Source organism: Oryctolagus cuniculus, chromosome 4 (genome assembly GCF_964237555.1).
Source record: "Oryctolagus cuniculus chromosome 4, mOryCun1.1, whole genome shotgun sequence".
NCBI lineage: Eukaryota > Metazoa > Chordata > Mammalia > Lagomorpha > Leporidae > Oryctolagus > Oryctolagus cuniculus.
Window position 1 is genome coordinate 96,044,523 of NC_091435.1, and position 24,075 is coordinate 96,068,597.

Here is a 24,075-nt window from a genome sequence, read left to right on the forward strand (position 1 = left end):
GAAAGAAATCTTCCATGCACTGGTTCATCCCACAAATGGCTGCAATGGCCAGGACTGGGCCAGACTGAAGCCAGGAGCCAGGGTTTTCATCTGGGTCTCCTACATGAGTGCAGGGCCCCAAGGACTTGGGGTATCCTCTGCTGCTTTCTCAGGCACATTGGCAGGGAGCTGGAATGGAAGTGGGGCAGCAGGACTTGAACTGTGCCCATATGGAATGCCAGCACCACAGGCAGTGGCTTTACCTGCTACACCACAACACCAGACCCTTCAGCCTTATTTCTCTTCTGATTTGTACTGAGGATGCCAATCTCCTAAAATGCTGGCTTGGTGATATGGCTATGATAAGCAGGGAGCTAGTTAGTGAACAAAGGTGCTAAGAGGCTGCCAGCTGTCTCCTTGCCATAGCTCTGTACTACTCAAATCCCGTATCCTTCCTGCCAATTCAGAATACCCACTTCCACATGATGCACCCGAGTTTCCTCCGTCAGGCAGAAGTTGCCATGATGACCACTTGAGGGCTGAGCTCCACATGGAGATGCCATGAAACTTCCCCTGCTCAAACTCTACCCCATTTGTACACTGATTCAGGGCACTACCCCCTACCCAATAAAGGGGTGACCTGGCCTTGGGTGGGCACAGCATCTGGGGCAGAAGCAATGGCAGCAGACCCCCTCTCTCTCATCATGGAGGGGGACTGCTCACATTCACTTCTGAATGCGCACTACCTCTATCTCTGTAAATAAATCCTGCTCCCATTCTTGCCATTTATCTCTGCCTCCAGTTTGAATTCATGTCTAATGCCAAGATAAGAAATTGGAATTAGACACACACCGTACACACACCGTACCCCAGAAGATGAAGTGGCAAGCCAGCCAGGAGAAAGTGGGGTGGGGGGAGCAGGAAGCATACCTACATGAGGACATTTGGTGAGTGTATTATAATTTCTGCTTCTCTGGCACAGAGAGGCTACTATTTTCCTTTCTCTGTCTCATGGCCTCTGCTTGAGCCTTCATAATGCTAGCCTGTGTACTTATTTGTTTTGCCTCATTAAGTGGCTATAGGCTAAAAGCCAGCTGCTGCTAATGTGACCTGGGAAAGTGGGGAGAAGCCACCCCAAATGCACAACAGGCAGCTTCTTTCTTTAGCTTCCCAGTTCCCAAACGCTCTGGCTGGCAGAGGGAGCTGTTTTTCCAGACCCTAGTAGGCAGGGGATGGATGGGCATGGCTGCTCACAGTGAGACACACACCCAGAGCCCATGGATGCTGGCAGGTTTCTTGAAGGTGGCCCAGCTCTCACTTCCAGAGCTGCTGCTGCTCCTCATGTGGGCCAGGGTCCCATGATGACCGTGTGGCTGGCTTGCCCCCCCCCCCCAGTGTCCCACCGTTGCATCAGCCCTCCCTGCTTGCTTCCTGGGGAGAAAAGGGAAGGCACTGGGGCTGGCGCTGTGGTGCAGCGGGTTAAAGCACTGGCCTGAAGCACCGGCATCCCATATGGGCGCCGGTTCAAGACCCGGCTGCTCCATTTCCATTCCAGCTCTCTGCTATGGCCTGGGAAAGCAGTAGGCGATGGCCCAAGTCTTGGGCCCCTGCACCCATGTGGGAGACCCAGAAGAAGCTCCTGGCTTCAGATCGGCACGGCTTTGGTCGATGCGGCCAATTGGGTAGTGAACCATTGGATGGAAGACCCCTCCCCCCGCCACCTCTCCTCTCTCTGTGTAATTCTGACTTTCAAATAAATAAATAAATCTCGGCCGGCGCCGCGGCTCACTAGGCTAATCCTCCGCCTAGCGGCGCCGGCACACCGGGTTCTAGTCCCGGTCGGGGCGCCGGATTCTGTCCCGGTTGCCCCTCTTCCAGGCCAGCCCTCTGCTGTGGCCCGGGAGTGCAGTGGAGGATGGCCCAGGTGCTTGGGCCCTGCACCCCATGGGAGACCAGGAAAAGCACCTGGCTCCTGGCTCCTGCCATCGGATCGGTGCGGTGCGCCGGCCGCAGCGCGCCGGCCGCGGCGGCCATTGGAGGGTGAACCAACGGCAAAAGGAAGACCTTTCTCTCTGTCTCTCTCTCTCACTGTCCACTCTGCCTGTCAAAAAATAAAAAAAAAAATAAAATAAAATAAAATAAAATAAATAAATCTCAAAAAAAAAAAAAAAAAGGGGGAAGGGACTGAAGGAACTTAATGAGGCAAAGAGGGGACTGCTGGGACGGCCCCCAGGCAGCTGGACATTCTGGATTGGACTCCAGAGTCTGGCTTCCAGAGGCAGATCCAATCACCCAGGGCTCTGGAGCAAGATCAGGTTCCTGACTTCTGGTTCTGGCAGGACCTGTGCAGATGCTGCATTTGCCCCTGGGCACAGGGCAGTATGTCTGCCTGGTCAGCAGCACGTCTGGGATGTATGCCCCTCAATGGTCATGTTAACTAGTCTGAGTCCCCATGGCTTGCTTGCTGTCTGCATGGACCCAGCACTTGGTTCACAGCGGTGTGTCTGGGAGCACAGAGCACTGGCTCCACGGGTACTGGGTGTGGACTGCTGTGCTACATTCAGGCCTGAGCAGCTGTGGTTTCTGAAATCACAGAGGTGGGTCCAGGAACCTGGCTGGTGTTTTGGGTTAGCAGGTTAAGCCTCCGCAGTGCCAGCACCCGATATGGGCTGCTGTACTTCCAATCCAGCTCCATCTAATGGCCTGGGAAAACAGTGGAAGAACCCCTATACAAACACATAGAAGAACACTCAGAAAGGACAGTGGTGCAGGGCGGTCATACCTGAGACCTCAGATGTGACTCTAGGTCTGGATCAACTTCCAGGGAACCCCTGGATAGGGCTGAGGAATGGATAAATAATTCCAGGCCTGAACTGACTCACAGAGAGCCCCATATTGGGATGCAATAAGAGACACTAGGATGCCAGATCTCACCTAAAGCCAGGGTTTAAGATGAATGTCTGGACATGACAGGCTTTCTTAGGGCCATGCCTGCCTTTTCTCTTCCTAGGTCATTAAGAAGCTTTCAGCTATGGGTAACCCTATGTCCATTCCCATGGACTCACCCCTAGGTTGCCTACTCAGATATTCGGAGGAAGCTTCAGAGTCTGACCACAGGACCCCCAGCTCCCATGAACTAGATGCTAGACAAAACAAGTGTGTGTGTGTGTGTGGGGGGGGGTAATAACAGAGACAGGGCTGAGTAGAATCGGGAACTTCAGCATTGACAACAGTGCAGACAACTAGCTCATGGAATAGCAGTCACTGTAACCAGCACCTGCCAACCTCAGAACCCACACAGGAGCATGCACTGTGGCTGGAAAAACTCAAGAAAGACTGTTTCAGGTATTGGAGACTGGGACACTGGTGCAATGAATGTCTCTACCTGAAAAGTTCACCTGGCCTTTGCTTTTGATGTAAAAGAGAAGAGCACTGGAAACAGGGCTTCCCTCGGCTCTTCTGAAGGGAGGGGAGGTCTCCAAACTCCCTCATGTCCCTTTTTGAGGACTGATGTGACCCAGGAACTCAGGCAGCTCTCATAACCCATAGAAACATCTCACACCTAGAACTCCAGGTGACTTTCAGTGTCTCAGGTAAGAATATTGATTCCATAATTGATATGGGAACCACTTATAGGGGTCCATGCAGGACCCCTATCCTCAAAAAGCTGCATCATCACAGCAGTTGATGGTATGTCTCACTCTCAAAAATTTACTTGGCCTCTGTTTTGCCAGATAGAAGATGTTCTCATCTCTGCCGAGGTTTTGGTGGTACCAGAGTGTCCAGCTTCTTTGCTTGTCAGGTATTCACTATTACTATCATCCATGGACACTTCTCTCAGGTTAATCTCTCCTATGTCTGAATCTTTTGTCATGATGCTAACGAGTATTGAGACAAGTTCCAACTTGGATGATCTCCCTGCTGAAATCCATGATGGAGTAGATCCTCAGATCTGGGATCAGAGCATAATTGGACGGACCACAAATGCCGCCCCCATCTTGGCCCTTTTAAAGGATAATGTTTCTTTTTGATTCCAGTACTCCCTTAAAACCAGTACTGTGGCATAGCAGGGAAAGTCGCTGCCTGCAGTGCCAGCAGCCCATATAGGAACCAGTTTGAGTCCCAACTGCTCCACTTCTGATCCAGCTCTCTGCTACGGCCTGGGAAGGCAGTGGAAGATGACCCAAGCCCTTGGGCCCCTGCGCCCATGTGGAAGACCCAGAGGAAGCTCCTGGCTCTTGGCTTCAGACTGACCCAGCTCCGACCATTGCGGCCATTTGGGGAGTGGACCAGTGGATGGAAGATCCCTCTCTCTCTCTCTCTGCACCTCTGCCTCTCTGTAACTCTGCTTTTCAAATAAATAAATAATCTCTAAACAACAACAACAAAACAGAGGCTAAGTAGGGACTCCAATCCTGGATTAACTGGTTCCATGTAATACCCCCATTCTGCCTGTTTTACAGCCAAATGGGGGAATACTGGATGCTTCAGGATCTCAGGGTCATAAATGAGGCAGTCATTCTGCTTCACCCAATGGCATCAAATACCAATGCTGTCCTAGCTCAGATACCTGGAGGCACCTCTTGGTTCACATTCCTAGACCTGAAGGATGCCTCTTCTGCATACTGTTATACCCAGAATCCCAGTAGCTGCTTTTGGATAGACTGGTCCATCCTCAAATATAACAGTATGTTTGGACAGTCCTTCCTTGGGGTTTTAGGAATAGTGCTCATCTGTATGGCAGTGCTCTTGCAAAGGAACTTAGCTCCAATTAAAGACTGGAGCCATTCTACAATATGTAGATGATATCCTCATCTGCAGTCCTTCTAAGGATGAAACCATCCAGGTCTTAAACTTTTTAGTTGAATGAGGATATAAAGTCTCCCCAGCCAAAGCTCAGATTTCTAAATAGGAAGTAACTTACCTGGAATATATCCTGACCCCAGGAAAGTGTGTTCTCTCACTTAAACAGAAGGAAGCTATACTATGTATAGGGCCACCACAGACAAAGAAGCAGCTGAGAACATTTGTGGGAATGGCATGTTCCAACAGGATTTGAATCTCAGGAGTTGCATTGGTTGCCAGACCCTTGTTGGAGGTTTTAAAGGGTCCTGACACTGATCCACTTGAATGAACAGGAGAGCAACAAGAGGCCTTTCAAAAGATTAAGCATCTACTGATAAAGGCTCTTGCATTAGGTTTCCCTAATCTAGACAAAGCCTTCACTCTGTAGCAGAAAAGCAAGGAATATCCCTGGATGTACTCACCCAAGACTTTTGCCCACTTTCATGACCAGTGGCCCACTTTTCCAAACAACTGGATTCAGTGGCTATGGGATGGCCTGCACACTTGAGAGCATTGCCGTTGCCACATTTTTGGTGGAGGAAACCACCAAGTTGTCTTTAGGCTAGCAAATTGAAGTTCAAATTCCATACCAGGTACAGGAGTTCTAGAGACTACAGGACACCAGTGGGTCACAGGAGGATGCCTTACTAAGTACCAGGCTCTTCTATTAGAGACAGCCAAGGTTACTCTCAAAGTATGCCCCAAGTCCTCAATCCAGCTACTAGCCTGCCTTCTGAAGGTGTTGAAAAGCTAGCTCACTCTTGTGCAGAGACCATAGACCAAGTTTATTCCAGTAGGCCTGACCTATGAAATGAACTTCTAGAAAATCCAGATGTTGAATGGTTCACTGGTGGCAGCAGCTTCATGAAGGAAGCATTTAGAAAGGCAGAATATGCCATAGTGGATCTTATGCAAATGGCGAAATGCAGGCATTGGCACCCAAGACTTTGGCCCAGAAAGCTGAATTTATTGTTTTATCAAGAGCCTTAAGATTGGGAAAAGCTAATAGGCTTTTCTTGTGCTACACATGCATAAAGCAATTTGGAGAGAAAGAGGCTACTGACTGAAAAAAAAAAAACAAAACCACAATAAACAAAAAACCAAAACTCTCCTATTAAACATGAGAAAGAGATTTTAGCTCTCCTCCAGGTGGTTTTGAAATCTCTGGAAGCAGCTGTTGTCTACTGCAGGGCACACCAAAAGGGGAGTAATCACATCAAAGAGAACGCACTGGAAGATAGGGTAGCAAGCAAAGCTGCTACTCAGGAGGTTTTGGAAATGGCTTTAAACCTCTGCTCCTTGAGTTTTCACAAGTACACACAGAAGAATTCTGCCTACTCTTCTGAGCCAATTGAGGACTTCAAGTACTTCTTTAAAAAGCAAAAACATAAGTAAAATGTTCGCTTTTGTTATACACTTCTTAGGGAGAGATATTAAAGCTGTTTCACTTTCTAGCTGATATATTTTACCCACAGCCTCTTCTTACTCTCTCAGGTAGCTGGTATTGGCAGGCAAACTCTTCCACCATATTGGGGGAAAATCTTGCTATATCCTTTTAACCTGCTTTAAGGAATCTGTCTACTGCCTTGAGCAACTTGGCCAGGTTCTGCAGTAACTATGCAAATCTGTAGGTTCCTTAGCCATAGCGGTCATGGACAACCAGCCCTAGAGTATCTATGGATAGAGCAAGGTGAGGTATGTGCAGTGACTAATGGAACCTACTACATTTACTATAACAACAATGTGCTCATGGAAAGAGGTATCACAGATATTCATAATCAAGCTAAATGGTTCTGTGATATTGGCAAGGGAAGCCCACCAGCTTCCCTGATCTGGGAAGCCATAGGAAGCACTTTCCCTTTTCATACATGGAAACCTACCCTTGTTTTTTTTCTTTTTACAATTGTGTTCAACCTCACTGTCAAACTTACCTCTTTCAGAATTCTACAGGTTCTCACTGAAATTATGGTCATGCAGGGACTCCAGCCATTGCCAACAACTGGTGGCAATCCTCTGGTTCCTGAGACAGAATCTCTAGGTAAGTTAGCAAGGGATTTTTGTTCCCTGGACAGGCAGGGACCATGCCCTGACTCAGCATGAAGAAGATAGGGAGATGGATCTTCCTCCCTCGACCTCTCATAAAAATGAAAGAGTGAAAAATCTCTTGGCAGGGGGGAATAATATGGGATAGGCGAGGAGCAAGTTAGTGAACAAAGAACCGAGAGGCTGCCAGCTATCTCCTTGCCATATCCTGCACTGCTAAAATCCCACTCCTTCCATGCTGATCAGGCACAGCCACTTTCCCAAGGTGCACCTGAGCCTCCTTCTTCATGCAGATGAAGCCACGATGACCACATGTATGTTGAACTCCACAGAGAGACACAATGAAACCTTCCCAGAAATAACCATACACATTGAGCCCTACCCAAACTCTGCCCCATTTGTATATTTAGTTAGGGTACTACCACCTACCCATGAAGGGGGTGATCTGGACATGGGTGGGCATAGGAGCAGGCGCAACAGCTGTGCCAGTAGATTCCTCCCTTTCTCCTCACGGAGTGAGGCTGCCCACATTCACTTCTGAATGTATACTATAACTCTAAACAAATCACGCTCCCACCTCCCTTGCACTTTATCCATGTCTCTACTTTGATTTCATCTCTCACAGTAGACAAGAACTGGAAATAAATCCAGCTGGGGACACCCATCCCACTCCACAACTTGAGGTCCAGCTGAAGTAGCTCATTTTCACTCTGTAAGCTATTGTTTACTTCCTTATCTTGCATTTTCTTAGTTCCGTTAGTCTTACTCTACTCATTCTTAAAGAAGAAAGGGTTCTGTAGACTTGGTGTTTATCAAATAACAGGTCTTTGGTCTTGTTCTCACTGAATGCTGAATCAACAGTGGTAAGTGGATGTGCACAGGTCCTAGACCTACATCAAATTTCAAAAACACATTACCTTAGAGTGACTTTACTGCAGAGTTTTTGTTAGTATTGTATTTCAATACTTTAATATTAAAATCAGGTATCATAATACCCATCAACTCTTACATTTTATTGCTCCTAACTTAAGAGATATTAAAGTAAGATTAATTTGATGAAGCACTCTTGCTACATTTAGACCACCATACTTCACTTCTAAATTTCTATCAAGCCCTTCAATAAGTAACATCATTTAGGTATCAGAAGCAACTATCCTATTGGTTTGGGTTTGTCATCCCAATTCCTTGGTGCTAAGTGATGTAGGTGTCTTTACAAGCATCTTTTTCATCTTTTAATCTCTGCTGTAAATTTAGGTCTTGCTAGTTGTTCAGCAAAATGTATGGCACTTCGTGTATGGAGTGTATGGTCCTTTTTTATTCTGGAAACTCCATTAGCCAAGTGTCACAAAAACAAACTGCTTCTCCTGGAGATACTCAATGTACAATACGCTTTTGCCCAAGATTTGCTAAGAGCATTTAAGTGACATCAATTCCAGCTTTGTCTGCACTTAAACCACATTTAATAAGTGAGCAAACAAACAGCCAGTGGATGTCTAAGCAATAATGATTATCTCATTTCCATTGCCAAATACTTGGTCTCTAGGTTCCTGAAGAGGCTCAGTGTTAACATACAGATCTCTGATCTCTTTTCTCATGCATCTCATGGCTGCCACTACTTTATTTTTTCCTGCTTTAAATAGTATAACACCAGCCACAAAAGCCCTCTCATATCTTAGTCACAGAATCACTGTCAGTAGATTTGATGTATTCAATTTTTTTAACTAGTGATATTCGGACAATCATGTCACTTCCCCTTTTTGGGTAATAGCCCCTCATTTTAAAGTCAGAATTGAATGTGAAAGCAAATTTTTCAGGGATTGGCTTGTAAACCATCACTGTTTGATGATCTGCAGTGGCATCTGCCATTAACTGCACCCTCTGACAAAGTCTGATGGAGAAGTAGCCAAGACGACACAGGGCACTGAGATCTGCATCCCAGAGGTCCACTCCTGCTGTCTTGGTGTCTGCTGTGTGGACTCTATTTTTGATGATTTCTCTTGAGCCAACTTCTGCCCCCTCCAGTTGCCCAACACACAAATTTGAAATCATTTCCATTTCACACAAATGTTGATAAATATATACACATTCAAACCACCCAGAGCCCTACATTCTATGATAAATTTATAAAACTGAAACTTATCTAGTGGCATGGCTGGTTTCCCAGGCAGAAAAATCAAGGCCCAGTGTCAAGGCGTTTTCCTCTTCACACCAGCAATTCTGGCCATATTCGCAGCTTCCTTGAGAGTTCACAGAAAGCTGGAGTAACACACCTCAGGACCCTTTCCTGTCCTGTGATTCTCAGACCTGGTGTGCTGTGAACCTCCAGATCTTCTGTACCCACAAGGGAAGGCTCAGATATCCTGAGGGTCTGGCCGCCCCCTTCCATTATCCCACTACTGACCCCCAGGGAAGGTGTCTTGGTGCCCAACAAAGCCTCAGCAGAGTGGCAGAAAGCACACAGACAAGGAAATGGAAAGGGAAATTGCTTCGTGGGATTGATTTCTGCTATGCGTATGTATTGAAATGTTGCATGGTACCCTGTACAAATATAAAGCATTGAACATTAATCTGAAATTATTAAAATAAAAAAAGAGACTTCTACCCCCGACACCTCCTTACTGACAGAACAATTTCTACATTTTGGAATGTATCACAATTTTCTTTATGATGGAATCAAAATATCTCAACATTTCATAAGCATTGTGGTAGATATATATGCGTACGGGGCCGGAGCCGTGGCCAGTAGGTTAATCCTCCACCTGCAGCACTGACATCCCATATGGGTGCATGTTCTAGTCCCAGCTGCTCCTCTTCCAGTCCAGCTCTCTGCTGTGGCCCGGCAAAGCAGGGGAAGATGGCCCAAGTCCTTGGGCTCCTGTATCTGCATGGGAGACCTGGAAGAAGCTCCTGGCTCCTGGCTTCGGACTGGCGCGGTTCTGGCCATTGTGGCCATTTAGGGAGTGAACCAATGGATGAAAGACCTTTATCTCTGATTCTCCCTCTCAATATCTGTAACTCTACATATCAAATAAATAAATAAAATCTTTAAGAAAAAAGATATATATGCATTCATTTTAAACTGTAAACTTCCGTATGTGTCCATTCCGCCAAGTTCCTTATAGCCTTAAAGTTCTGAGAGCAGCAGAGGAAGCAGTTGAGCCACCTGGAGATAATATTTCCTGTTATCTCAAGACCTGTAGGATTTGAGTTTGGTTCCCCTTGCTCTGAAGATAAACAGACCCCTGCCAGGACCATACTAGTTTAGAGGTCCAAGGCTGATTTAGACTGAGGTACAGCTCACAACATGCTCATTGTAATATCTCAGTATGCTAAATGACACACCACAAACACTGACCCCTGCAGGAAGCAAAAAGCCGTGATTCCATGGAAAGTCTCCACCTACTTCCCAGAAAAATCATGCCTGTTACTCACCCTTACTAGAATGTACCTCCCCTTTCATCAAACAACCCAGGTAATGTTGAGCATAGCACAGAGATGGGGCCACTCCCCTCTGAGTAGGCCCCTCTGTCTGTGGAGTGGATCTTTGCTTTCTCAAATAATGCTACTCACTATTTGCTATTCTCCAGCTCACTCCTGAATTCCCTCTTGAAACAAAGTCAAGGACCTGATGCTTCCCAGTGCCCATTCTTTGTATATTAATTTGTTTTTGTCACACTACCAACATGAAGATTGGTGGACATAGCTTAAAGTCTCCCTCTATGATTGTGCTTCACCAGTTTTATTTTCTGTATCTTGGTTGTTACTCAGAACGAAAACATTCATGAATATTGTGTCTGTTAATGGATTATTTCACTCACATTTCACATTTTCTGGACTGAATTCTACCTTAATATTAATATTGTCCTCTCTTCTTTGTTTGGTTTGCATTTTCCTTGTATAACCTTGCCCTTTCTTTTTCTCCTCTTTCTGTCCCATTTTGTTTAAAACAGCATATATTTAGAATTGTTTTTTCCTCAGTCCATGGCTTTTTGTCTTTTAATAGAAATGATTAAGCCATTCACACTTAATGTGATAAGTATGTTTGACCTCACTTCTATCATCTTATCTTATGCTTTCTATTTTTATGTTTCCTTGCTATTTCCGTGTTTAGTTTTTAATGTTGGTTATCATGCTGCAAATTTTCCTCCTAATTTTGAAGTTAAATATGGCAGTTTTACTTTCATATTACCTACTATTTTTCTCATTTAAAAATGTATTTAAACATATTTCTCTATGCTAACAATCCATATTCAACATTTCCTAGAGAAGAAACAAGAGTCTCAGTGCTTCAAGGATTTTTTTCTTGAGTATCTGAGTTGTCAGATCCAGGTTATCATTAAACTTATGTATCTTCCTTTTTCAGAATGTTCTTTGGCAGCTTCAAGGTGTCATGACCATATTAATAACATTTAAACATTAAGTCTATGTTTGGGTGGTTTCCTTGCTCTCCTTGTTATCTATCATCTCACACTTTTCCCTTCACAAATGTTATGCATATCAATTTCCCTGCTGACTAGAACATTGTGAGTAAATATTCTCAGTACAGGACTTCAGGGGCCTATTTTCTGGGTACTTTATTGTCTGAGAATATCTTTCCTTATACTTCATGTAGTCCTCAACACAGAACTCTGGGTCATACTTTTATTATCTCAAAAATTAAAAACAAAGACTTCTATCTTATTTATTTGAAAGTCAGAGCAGAGAGGGAGAGGGAGAGACACAGAAAGAGTGAGATCTTCCATCTGCTGTTTCACTCCCTAAATGGGGTCTCCCACATGGGTTGGGCCATCTCCTGGTGCTTTCCTAGACACGCATTAGCATGGAGCTGGAAAAGCTGGGACTCAAACGTGTGCTCTGACTTCGTTTGCTGGCATTGCAAGCTGCAGCTTAATCCACTATGCCACGAACACCAGCCCCACCATCTCAAAATTCTAAAACCATACCTCAACTTTATTCTGATATTGAGAGTTGCAGAATGTCTGATATTGCTTATTTTTTCTCTGAAAATTAAATACTATTTTTCAGATTTTATACCAATATGTCTTATTCTTATAATTGATAACTTTCACCAGAATATACCTTTAATTTCTCTCCTGGTACATCATGAACTATTTTAAACTAAAGTTAGGAAAATGTTTCTCTATATTTTTCTTGCAGCATATTGTGCATTTCTTTTTTTTTTCCTGAAAAAAATCTGTATGTATACATTTAATGTGTTGAATTATAGTCTCCATTTTTCACTCATTTCATTATTAAAAACATTTTATTTTTATTTATTTTCTTTATTTGAAAGGCAGAGACACAGAAGGAGAGAGAAGGGGAGAAGAGAGAATGAGGAAGAGAGAAATCTCTCCCAGCTTCTGGTTCACTCCCCAAGTGTCCACAACAGCCAGGGCTGGGCCACGCTAAGGCTGGGAGACAAGAACTCAACTTGAGTGAGTAGCAAGGACCCAAGTACTGCTGCTTCCCAGGGTGCATATCAGCAGAAATCTGGAATTGGAGCCAATCCAAGACTCAGGCACTCCAGTATGGAATGTGGGATCTCAAGCAGCATCTTAACCACAGTGCCAAATGCTCACCCTTTGTCCATTTTTGAACAATGTTGTTTGGTTTTTGTGTTGTTGAATTTTGGGGGTTCCCTATAAAATCTGGACATTAATTCCTGATCAGATATATGATGTGTAAGCAAAGCATTTTCTCCCATTCAGTTTGGCCCTTGCCACTTGAACTCAGGAGATGCTGGTGGAATTCTTGTAGGCGTCTCTTCCATTTAATTCCCAGGCTAACTGACTGCCACTCTGCCGACTCATGAGTGGGTTCACCTTTCCCTCAGTTCACGTCTGTGTACACTCTTCACTACAGAACGCTGACTACCTTTCTGATACGTGGATTACATTGGTATTCTTTTCTGGTTGTCAGCTCTGTAATAGATACCCCCAAATATTTATAGACCAGTTTGGTTATTCTGATAAAAACTGGGGTAAGGGAATATGAGTTAAGTGTGTATATTTTTTTTAAAAAAAGTGTGTATCTTTCAGAGCAGGTAAAAAATACTGGATTTGGGACCCCCTCCCACATCTCTGAATCAGTCTCCGTGGAGAGAGCCTGAGAATCCATGACGTATCACAAACCTCCAGGAAGTTCCAAAGTACTGTGGTACAGTGGGTAAGCTGCTGCTTGTGATGCTGTCATCCCATGTTGGGAGGGTGCTGGTTCAAGTCCTGGCTGCTCCACTTCCAATTCATCTCCCTGCTAATGGCCTGGGAAACCAGCAGAAGATGGCCCAGGTGCTTGGGCCCTATCACCCATGTGGGAGACCCAGATGAAGCTCCTGGCTTTGGCCTGGATCAGTTCTGGCCATTGTGAACATTTGGAGAGCGAGCCAAGAAATGGAAAATCTCAGTCTTTCTCTCTCTCTCTCTCTCTCTCTCTCTCTCTCTTACTTTCCTTCTCTCTATCACTCTGCCTTCCAAATAAAATCTTTTCTAAAAAAATTCATGAAAAAAATGGAATTAAAAGATAAGTTTATTTAAAAAAATGTGAGAATTGCTGGGTTTAGTGGTGACTTATGTGTGCTTAGAAAAGAAAGCAAGGGATTGACCAAGGTTCTCTAAGAGGAAATCATAGCAGGTGATTCTTACATCTTGACAGGCATATTAGCTATGCAACTCAGAGAAACGTGATAGGCAATGGTTATAAACGCAGGAATATTGGACAAAATTTCCCATGAGTGTTGCAGGTATGAGAGAGAAATTTCTGCTGAGTGCAAAGACAGGAATATTTTGCAAGCAAGACCAGGGTTGACATGCAGGTCCAGTTTAGGTTCTGACACTGTAAAGTGGTTTTTGGGGAAATTGTAATGCACACTTGGGAGATCTGCACAGATGAGGAACTTAAAATCTTGCAGTTTGAAGAAACATTGAGGAATTTCTTCCTTAACAATAGTTCTTAACTTGGCCACTGTGAGACTTAAAAAAAAATACTCTGACTCAGGCTTTCACTCTAGACCAATTAAATTAGCATCTTGGATATGGGCCTTCCAAGTGGCATTATATCAGAGCTCCTCAGGTGACATTTAACTGGAGTTGAGGATCACCAGCTTAGAGAGAAGGATGATGCTTACAAACACATGAAGCTCTGATGTGGAAGAGGAATACAAGTGCTTCTGCAAACGCCTGGCTTGACCATGCATTTGGCAGAAGCAAACACTGGACCAGCTGCATCTGCAACCTACTATCCAAGCTGTGAGAATTTTTCCATGTGAGACATTTTTTTGCCTTTTAAAGAGGTATGAGGGATGTGCATTTGGCCTAGTTGTTAGGAGGCTGGATAAGATTCATGGCTCCCACACTGAAGCACCTGAGTTCAATTCCTGGCTCAGCTTCTTGCCAAGTCATACCTTGGAGACGGTGGTGATGGCTTAAGTAATTGGGTTCCTGCCACCCATGTGGGAGACCTGGATTGAGTTTCCACCTCTTGGCTCTGACCCTGGCCCAGCCCTGGCAGTTGTAGGCATCTGGGGAGTGAATCAGTCAATGGGAACTCTATCTCTCTTTCTCTCTCTGCCTGTCAAATAAATAAATAAATTTTATATAGGCAGTTAGAATATCTGTTGCGATGCCCACATCCCACATTGGAGTGCCTGGGCTGATGTACTGGCTCCACTCCTGATTCCAGGTTGAGTCCCTGTCTCAGCTCCTGGCTTTGGTTCCCAGCCATTGTGGGCATTTGTGGAATAAAGCAGTGGATGGGAAAACTATCCCTGTCTCTTCCCATCCCCCATCCCTTGTCTCTCCTTTTCTCACTCACTCTCTCAAAAAAAAAAAAAAAGTACTAGCAATACATCTATCAAGATAAATGAAAATCAACTCTCCTGCAATCTTACGGGCTTTCATGGTTTCACCTGCCACTCGCACTGATGACTTCACCCGTGCCTCTGGCGACACAGCTCATCTATCCACTTCTAACCACATCTCCATCAGGGTATCTCACTGATACCTCAAATTTAGCATGCCCTGGAATGAACGCCTGATGTAACCCCACTCCTGCCCCTGTTCTTCCACTCCTGGGTGATGAACCCACTATCTTCCCAGGCACACAAAAAAAGAACCCTTGGTTCCTCTGCCTTCCTTACTCTCCCACATCCACTCAATTTCTAGTTCGTTCCTGAGTCTGTTGCTCAGCCCTCACACTGCCTGAACTCCCACAAAAGCCTCCCCTGGGCAGCCCTGCTCCCCAAGCCCTCTGTCTCAGCCCTGTAGCCTGAGGCATTGTTCTCATGCTAACATCTGACCATGCATTCCACACACTGACCCCACTCTCTGGAAGAAGAATCCATACTCTAACTTTGAAGACAGGATCTCCATAGCTCAGCTTGTGCCACACTTCCAGGTTCATCCCTCAGCCCTTCCCAACTTGTTTTTGTTCCAGCAACGCTGTAGACAACAGAACTGCCTCTGAGCCTTTGCTTACACCGCTTCCTCTTTCTAGAATGAATATTACCCATACTCCTTTGCTTCACTTCTACTAATTCTTTAAATTCCAGTTCAAGCTCATCTACTCCTGAGAGTACTGCCAGACTTCCTTGGTTCAGCATCTTTTGAGGCTGGGGAGGTGACCTTTCCCAGCTTTCATTTGAAGATAAGGTTCATCTTACTTGTTTCTGTCTCTGCTCAACCAGTTTCCAGAAGCCTAGTTGGCCTTATCCCCAGAAACTAGTCCTATGCCTAACACAGAGAGGGTGCTCATGATGTGTTTGCTGATGTAATATTGGCTAAAACATTGAGTGTGTCTCCTCGGGAGTATATTTGCCATGGCTTGCATGACTTAGGAAGAGTGTGGGTTTTTGGGTAAATCCAGACTTTCCCCAGTTACAGGAACATGTGACTAATAGTTGGCAAAGATCACTTTATGATCATCCAAAGCCTGCTGGATACACCAGAACAAAAAAAAGGGGGGGGGGGAACAGACTGACTCCCACTAGCGGGTATCTTAGAGCCAGGGTCTGGGAACCATGACAGCCTTGTTAGTGAGACCTTAGGATGGGGAGTGTGGGGGCGCTGGATGAGAACACCACTTGGTGGGGCTCATAAGGGACACCCTGGCTCTCTAGGAGAGGGAGAGAGCCATCTCTAGTTCATTAACTTTAAGTGAAAAGTGGGTTACTGAGGCAGCTGGAGAAGTGCCCAGAGCAGACAGGTACAAACGTGCAGCAGAGAATGAAGACATTCAGGCCCAGGAATTTCAAGCACCTTAGCATCCAAGGGTCAGAGCAGCAAGGCTGACCTCTGGAGACTTGGAGCTTTCACACCAGATCAGCCGTCAGGATGGCACCATTTATGTCCTAAGAGAGGAAAAAACCCCACAAGGAGACCACAGAGAAAGGAGCTTTGGGTCCAAATAGTTTTCTGGGCAGACAGGCTGGGCTTTGCCTGCTGCCATGTGGCCACTGAGCTTTGCTCTTTCACTCCTTTTCTTGCCACGGAAGATTTTCTAGATCTAACAGCCTCAGTGTGGTGAAACCACAGAGTGTAGTGGGGCTGGTGACATCCACACAGCCTGCTTCACACAGCTGTGATCAGAATGAGAAAGATCACGGCTGGATCACATCACGACCCCAGACTTAACAGGCTAATTCCAAGAGGAGAAATGCACACTTTTGCAGAAAACAAAGCCTTAAGCTTCTTTAGAAATGAAGGTGAAAAGAAGGAGTTATGCTGCGGAGAAAGCACTGGTCAGAGAGTGGCGAGGTCCTGCTCCTGGCCTGGCTGTGAAACCCCAGGCAGGGTTTCTTCCCCTGTGGAACCAAATGATCTCTTCATTCCTTTCTTGATCCATTTTCCATGACTCTAGAAACTCCCAGATCTATCAAAAATGTATACACATCCCTTATCCTAACTGAATAGCATTCTTGGGTGCTGGAGCAACATGCACTTGAGGTAATTGGACCCTGCTCCTTAATCTGTCCAGAACCACAGAGAAAGGAAGTCACCTCCACCACCACCTCCACTATTATCCCTACCCTACATCACGACCACCGTCACCACCACCACCACTTCCATGCAAAGATAGTTCTTTCTTTATGGAAACAATAATTTGTAATAAATTTCTTAACTTGAGGGGTTGGTGTCAATCCCTGGAAACATTCTGAAATGAGCTTTTATTTTTTAAATTTATCTATTTTCATCTACTTGAAAGGCAGAATGACAGAGGCAAAGAAAGAGAGAGAGATCTTATTTCCTCTGGTTCACTGTCAAATGCTCACAACACCCAGGCTGGGTCGGGCGGAGGCCAGGAGCCTGGAATTCTATCCAGGTCTCCCATGTGGGTGGTCCAGAACAAGCACCTGAGCCATTGTCTGCTGCCTGGCAGGAAGCATTAGCAGACAGATGGATCAGAAGTAGAGTAGCTGGGACTTGAACTAGCACTTAGCAGTCTGATATTGGATGCAGGTGTCCTGAATGGCGGCTTAACCCACTGTGCCACAACACCATCCAGTGGAGTGAGTTTTTAGAATTGAAGTCATGGGGCTGGCGCTGTGGTCTAGTGTGTTAAGCCACCACCACCTGCACTACCGGCATCCCATTTGGGTGCTGGTTCAAGTACTGGCTGCCCCACTTCTAATCTAGCTCCCTGTTAATGTGCCTGAGAAAGCAGCACAAGATGGCCCAAGTCCCTGGGCTCCTGCACCCACGTGGGAGACCCAGCCCTGGCTTTGGCTCCTGGCTTTGTCCTGGCCCAGCCCTGGCCATTACAGCCATTTGGGGAGTGAACCAGCAGATGGAAGATCTTTCTCTCTGACTCTCCCTTCCTCTTGATGTAACTTTGCCTTTCAAATAAATAAATAAATCTTAAAAAAAAAAAAAAACAAAGAACTGAAGTCATGATCTCTAAGAACCAACATGGGCAGTTTATTTCAAGACCAACACAACTGCTTCTTTGACAGGGTTATTGGACAGTGGCAATGCCAGTGCTAATATCTAAACTTCATCAAGAAAAAGATGGAGAAATATGGGCTGAATGATAGTACAAGCTGAATCAATTTCCTAAAACAGTGGTCTTAATTATTTAATTAGTATCTCTCTGTGGAAAGCAAATGCTGGAATGCCTCCTAATCCACAGTTCATTATTTTCATTGACTTAGTTGAAGAGGCTGTGTTCAGTCAGATTCAGGGATGGCTGGAAAGTGACAGCAAATTCACTCGATGACAAAATCACACCAGAAATATCTGGAAAGCTGGCAAGATAGACTGCATGGAGCAGGATAACATGAGGAATAAATGGAAAGTCTCTGTTCCCAGGGGTCGCAGGTGTCATCTCTTGGGGGTGAAGGGTGGGTGATACAGTTCAAAGGAAAGTAGAAAATAAGGCTGGGTTATTTTGGTTAATACTAAGCTTAACAGTTAATGGTACAGATTCATAATCAGACCTCAAAGGGTTTGAACAGAAACAGGAAAAGTGGAATGAAAGAGGTGATAATCGCATTCTTCTCTGTGCTCATTAGGCCTGCCCTGAAATCTTGCATTTGATTCCCCAAGAACACAGAAGTTAGAGAAAACTGGGCCAAGGGTGGTAATGAAAGTGAGGGCACTGGAGCAAGCAGCAGGTGTGGCAGCGGAAAGAGCACTTGCGGCCGGGAAATCAACAGCCAGATTATACCATTAATGGGCTCCAGGATCCTGGCCAAGCCAGTGTCGCTGCTGACAGGACCCTCCCAGCAGAAACAACCAATGGCAGTTGGCTCACCTGCCTTCCTGGGTTTTGGTCTTTGGGTCAGGTCACTCCGTGGGTGGTGGGTTTCTTTCTTCCTACTTCACCCTTTCGGGAAATAGGCCTGGACAAAATTCTGCACTCTTGAAATGCCATTCACGTTCACAATTTATACCAATCACCTCCCTGGGAAAGTCTCCAGCGTCAACCCTTCTCTGATTTCCTCGGACGCCAAGATGGTGGCAGTTCATACCAACGTCATCACATACAGTGATTATAAAAGCAATCAAGCAACAGTGCTATGAGTATATGCTTTGAAATCATACAGACCTGAGTTTAAAACTCAGTCTCTCCTGCTGGCTTTGCAGCAACAAGCAAATGACTCAAACTTCCTAAGATTCAGCTTCCTTGACTGCGAGATGAAGTTTGTGATGCAGCAAACATTAAGTGAGATAATGCATATAAAATATAGTACAATATGGGACAGAGTACGAGCCCTATAAATGCCACAGTTAACATGACAACAACTGCTTTTACTGCCAACCAGCACCCCTCTTTTTCTTTTCAACTTCTCTAGGCCAGGCACTGTCCCAGTGCAGAGGATATGGTGGAAAATACGACATCACAAACAGACCCCTTGCTGACACTCTAAACAGCACAGTGCACTTGAACTTGTTAATGTTCTGTATGGGCATTCTCCAAGGTGGTAGCCAGAGGCCACGCGTGACATGTCAGCGTTGCAAATGTGATTAGTGCAACTGAAGAACTTTTCAATTTCACGTAATACTGATGACTGGAATGAACATGGAAAGACTCCTATGTGAAAATATACAACACAGCTCTAGACACTTTTCCGGTACATTTCTGAGCCTGCCAAGCCTGGCAGACTGAAGGTGCATGGAGACAGAAGCACACACACTGTGCTCTTGTTTGTTCATTCATCACATGTAATTGTCGACTTTGCAGCGGCACTGTCTTAGGTGTGGGGACACAAGCAAGAATCAGGCACCAACTCTGCCTAGTAGGATATGCAAATAAGGGAGGGAAGTGTGCATAGGTCAGTTCAGCTGAGGGGTTTGTAGCCCGGATGGGCAGTAGAGGAGGACTTCCCAGAATGTTTTAGGACCTGAGTTGAGCATTGCCTACGCAGGTCTCAGAGCCGGGGCTGAGCTGATATTTACTCCATGCACAACAGTGGATTCTATTCCAGAGCTACGAACCCCAGTGCTGGTGGCAGAGGCAGCTACCAAACCAGCGGTGCACTAGGGAAAACCTATAACTACAGCCAATTTGATTTCTTCGCAAATTCCCCTTTTTGTGCTTTTTTTTTTTTTTTTTGGCATTGCCTGATTCAATCCCTTTTCTACCAGTCATATTTCCTCCTATCTGAGGACATTTTTTGAATGATTTGTATATTCTTATTTTTTTATCTTTTTGTTTCAGTAGTTATTAACCTTAAATAAATGTTTTGGTCTGATAACTCGGTTGCTGATACTTGCTATAAATGAGCAGTTCGGTGAATATACTGGTCAGTTTGTGATGAAGCTGTTACTCTTTTGTGATCTTGCTGAATCTGACGGTGATGGTGATGCCCATTCATAAAAGTGAAAGTTATAATTACTGTGTGAAGAGTGGGATGGTACGTGCATTGATTTATCTCACACAACAGTTTGATTTGTTCAAAGATGATAAGTGACATCCAGTCAGAGAATTCTGTAGCTGACACTTGCTCACCCACACACACAATAGGTATAGCTTTATATGGTGGGGTTTCCCTAATCACACTTGAGTGTATAAAACAGGATGAGTGTATAAACAGGCATCGTGGCAGAGTGGGTAAAACCTCTGCCTGTGATGCTGGCATCCCATGTGGGTGTCGGTTCAAGTCCCTACTTCTTCACATCTGACCCAGTTCCCTGCAAATGGCATGGGAAAAAAGGCAGAAGATGGCCCACGTACTTAGGCTTTTGCCACCGATGTGGGAGACTTGGATGAAGCCTCAGGCTCCTGGCTTTGACCTGGCCCAGCCCTGGCTGTTGCAGCCATTAGAGGAGTGAACCAGCAGGTGTAAGATCTCTTTCTCTCTCTCCCTTTCTCTCTGTAACTCTGATTTTCAAATAAACAAATAAACCTTTTTTTTTTTTTTTAAAGGGGCAGGATGAGAGGTATCATTTTTTCTTCCAAGAGGTTGAGATTTGCTCATGTGGTATGAAGCTCTGGCTTCCCTGAGTCACTAGGGTCCCCTGTTAAGTGTAAATTGGTATAGCTCTTTGGAAAAGTGACTTCTCGTGTGTATCGGGAGCCTTAGACAAGCATGCCCTTTGGCCCAGTGATTATGCTTCTGGGAATCTGGCCAAAGGAAGTAATTGAAAAGTGTGCAGCAACGACTTTGCCCAGAGTTATTTGCAGTTGCTAAAGATAGGCAACAACTGAAGCGACCAAGGATGTAGAAACATACAGGCATGACAGTGAGGCTCAGGAGGGACTTCCGCTGGAGGAAGAGCAGCAAAGGTACAACAGCTGCAGAGGCTAAGCAACCACACTCTGGAGCCAGAGGGCCTGAATCGGACTCTTGCTTCTGCGGTGTGCTAGTTCTGTGACTTGGGTAAGTCATCTGAACTGTACGAAACACTAGGAAAAATGAGGTTGCTAATAAGAAGACCTACTTCTGGGCACTTCCAAGGATTAAATCGCATTATGAATATCAAATACTTATTTTTGCCAAGGATGCTTATTAGGTACCCAATAAAATGCTGGCTCTCCATGGATTGTATGATTTAAAGGCATAAAAATAAATGGAAAGAAAATATGCCAGTATGTTAACAGTGTGAGTTCTGAGTAGAGGAACTGTGGACAATTTGTTTGATTCTTTGTGTACTTTTTAACTTCCCAAATTTTCTGGAATGAACATGAGTCACTTTTATAAGAGAGGAGTGTATCACAATGATCTGTGATAACACAGTAAGATTTGTTTTCTAAACAAAGCTTTACGACCCTGAAATGACACTTTCCTTCTCTCTTCCACATTCCCTTCCAGGGGAGGATCCAGGGGCCAGCCTCTGTCCCTAACCCTGCCAGCAGGCTGTCTGGTCTGCTCCCCTGGCAGAGCCCCACACAAGCATAGCCCCGCCCACTCTGGGAGGGGCCCGGTGGAAGGGCTCCTCGCCACCTGTCCTGTTGTGTTGGGAGAAGCTGGAACTGAAGATCTTAGCAGTCTCTCCCATCTCTGGGAGTCGAGATTCCAAGGTACTCTGTAGATTATTTTCTCTCCATGTCTTGGTTGATAGGAACCAAACACTACATAAAATTGTAAGGTACAAAAGAGTCATCTACTCATCTCACATCCCCAGACCCTTCCCAGAAAAATAACCTTAAAAAAAAAAAAAAAGACCTGGATCAGGAGTACAACAGGGAAGTTAGCTTCCTTGCAGCGTATTTAATGAGTATAATTTATATTCAGAGCGGAACTTCTGGCAAATATAGCCCGTTTTAGCATGACAAGCAGCGAAGTACTTCCCACGTTAGTACACATCCCTGGAACTGGGGGCGTGGGGGGGGGGCGGTGCGCACGCGTGCGTGCCTTCGTGCGTTCCTGACCGCACCTTGACATTTGCGCCTTTTGATCTGATGTCCTTCATCCACAAGGAGGGTGCCCTATGCTCCAGCAAGTGGGTCTGAATTTTATAAACAGAGAATCCCAGGCACTGAAATAACCAAATCCATCTCCCCGACCCGGACCACAGGGGCAGTTTCCGGTCCTTGGCCTGACCGCTGTCCCTCATCACGTCTGGAGGTGACCGCTGTACACCTCCATACTCAAGGTGCGTCCCCCACGCCTCTGGGGTGACAGAATGAAAAGCATCCCTCCCAAGCTCTCCTACCGACGGCGAGGTCATCGTAGGATAAAGAAGCGGCGGGGACCACCGCGCGGCCCCTGCGAGCGCGCCCACGGGCTCGCAGCGCTCCCGCGCGCCACTGCGGCGCCGCCACAACCCGCCGCGCGCTGCCGCAGACCCTCCTGCCGCGGGGACGCCCGGGGGCGGGGGCTGCCCACCGCTACCCCCGCCTCCTCAGCTGACTCCTTCACCCCCTGGGAGGCGTCTCCTTGCTCCCGTCCCATGCTTTCCACTGCAGTGATGGCGGGGTTGAGGCCGGCGCGTCAGAATCACCTGTAGGGCTTTTCAGAACTCCGCAGCCCCCTCCCCAAATTTTAGTCCATTCATCCGGAGAGGAAAAACAAAACAAAACAAAATCTCAGGATATGCAGGGTGAGGTGGACCATGGAGTTTGCGAAAGCCCCACAAGTGATTCTGGACGCGCACCCCTCAGACGCAAACACACACGGACAAATCTGGTTACTCGGAGACTACACAGGTCAGGGTCGCTCCCCGACCCGCCTCTCCTATATTTGCCGGGGTATCCGTTTCTCCTCAGCTTCCCTTTAAGCAGCCCAGCCCGGGGGCTTTGCGGAATTATCCCCAAAGTCTGCGAACCCTACCGGACTGTCTGAGGCTTTGGCGCCCAGACACCGGGAAAAGCGGTCCCTGCTGCACCCTGGAGCGCGAACTGGATACCGAGGAGCCAAGGTGAGTCCAGAGGGAAGATTTCCGACCAGTTGCTTCAGCAAAGTGCCGGGAGCAAGGCCGCGTCCCGCCTGCACACTTTCGGGGTTTGGGGAGCACCGCTCCACCCGACGCCCCTCCAGAGCCCCATCCTCTTCTGCAGGGCTGTGCGGCAGGTGGTACCCGTCAGGGTGGGCGCAGGGGCCTCTGTTGCAGCCCCTTCCCTGGCCACCGCACCGCTCCCGCTTTGCTCTCCTTTTCCAAGTTACTACACCCTGCGACCCCGGAGCCCGAGACCCCTCCGCCGCCAGGGCCGCGAGCTTACCTCCCAAGCAACCCTGAGTTGCGCGGTTGCCCTGGGCGCTGCTTCCTCGCGGCTTATTCCCTTACTTGGGAGGAAAGAGGAACTGAGAGACAGAAAGGGGACCGAAGCTGGCGTCTGGGCGTCTTCCCGCCCGCGGAGCCCTCTCAGGGGAGGGGCCGGTGAGCGCCGCCGAGAGCCGGCGGCGGGGCTGGGGGCCCGCAGCTCCGGGGCTTCCGCCTTTGCGCGGGGGCCTGAGGCTCCGAGCTTGGCTCCCGGCCGCCGGCTACTACGGCACTGCGGCTGTGCGCCCTGTCCCTCGCAGCCGGGCGAGTCCAGCCGCCTCTCACTGCGGAGCCCTGCCCCCGGGCGCCGCGCCCGCCCCCGCCACACCCCCGCGCGCGCGCACACACACGCGTCCCACACGAGCGCGCGCGCGAGCGCACACGCGCACCCACCAATGCGGATTCACTCGGGGGCACCCCGCGCCCCTGGGCGCTACTTGGGCGCGGGCGTCGTCAGGGTGCTTCTCGCTGACGGGACGACGCGAGGGGAAGGGAAGAGGTTCCGGGGGCCGAGCGGAACCAGCGGTGGTGGGCGCCGTAGGTCAGCTGCCCCCAGGGTGGAGGGCAACTG

The 24,075-nt window shown here is 46.9% G+C and overlaps 1 protein-coding gene and 1 pseudogene across 5 annotated transcripts in view; both read right to left on the reverse strand.

Moving 5' to 3' along the window:
- The window catches only part of DGKG (diacylglycerol kinase gamma), a 210,708-nt gene extending 186,895 nt beyond the window's left edge, over positions 1–23,813 (reverse strand). For 3 of the 5 annotated variants that reach the window (XM_002716461.5, XM_002716460.5, XM_051859165.2), the window contains exon 1: positions 23,464–23,812. The gene's annotated coding sequence lies outside the window, so the exon portion shown is untranslated. Of the gene's footprint in view, positions 1–23,463 lie in introns of all 5 variants that reach the window. The other 2 variants (XM_051859167.2, XM_051859166.2) reach the window with 1 other exon arrangement.
- Positions 8,023–23,457, reverse strand: LOC138849524 (RNA 3'-terminal phosphate cyclase pseudogene; annotated as a pseudogene).
- Positions 23,814–24,075: the final 262 nt, after the last annotated feature.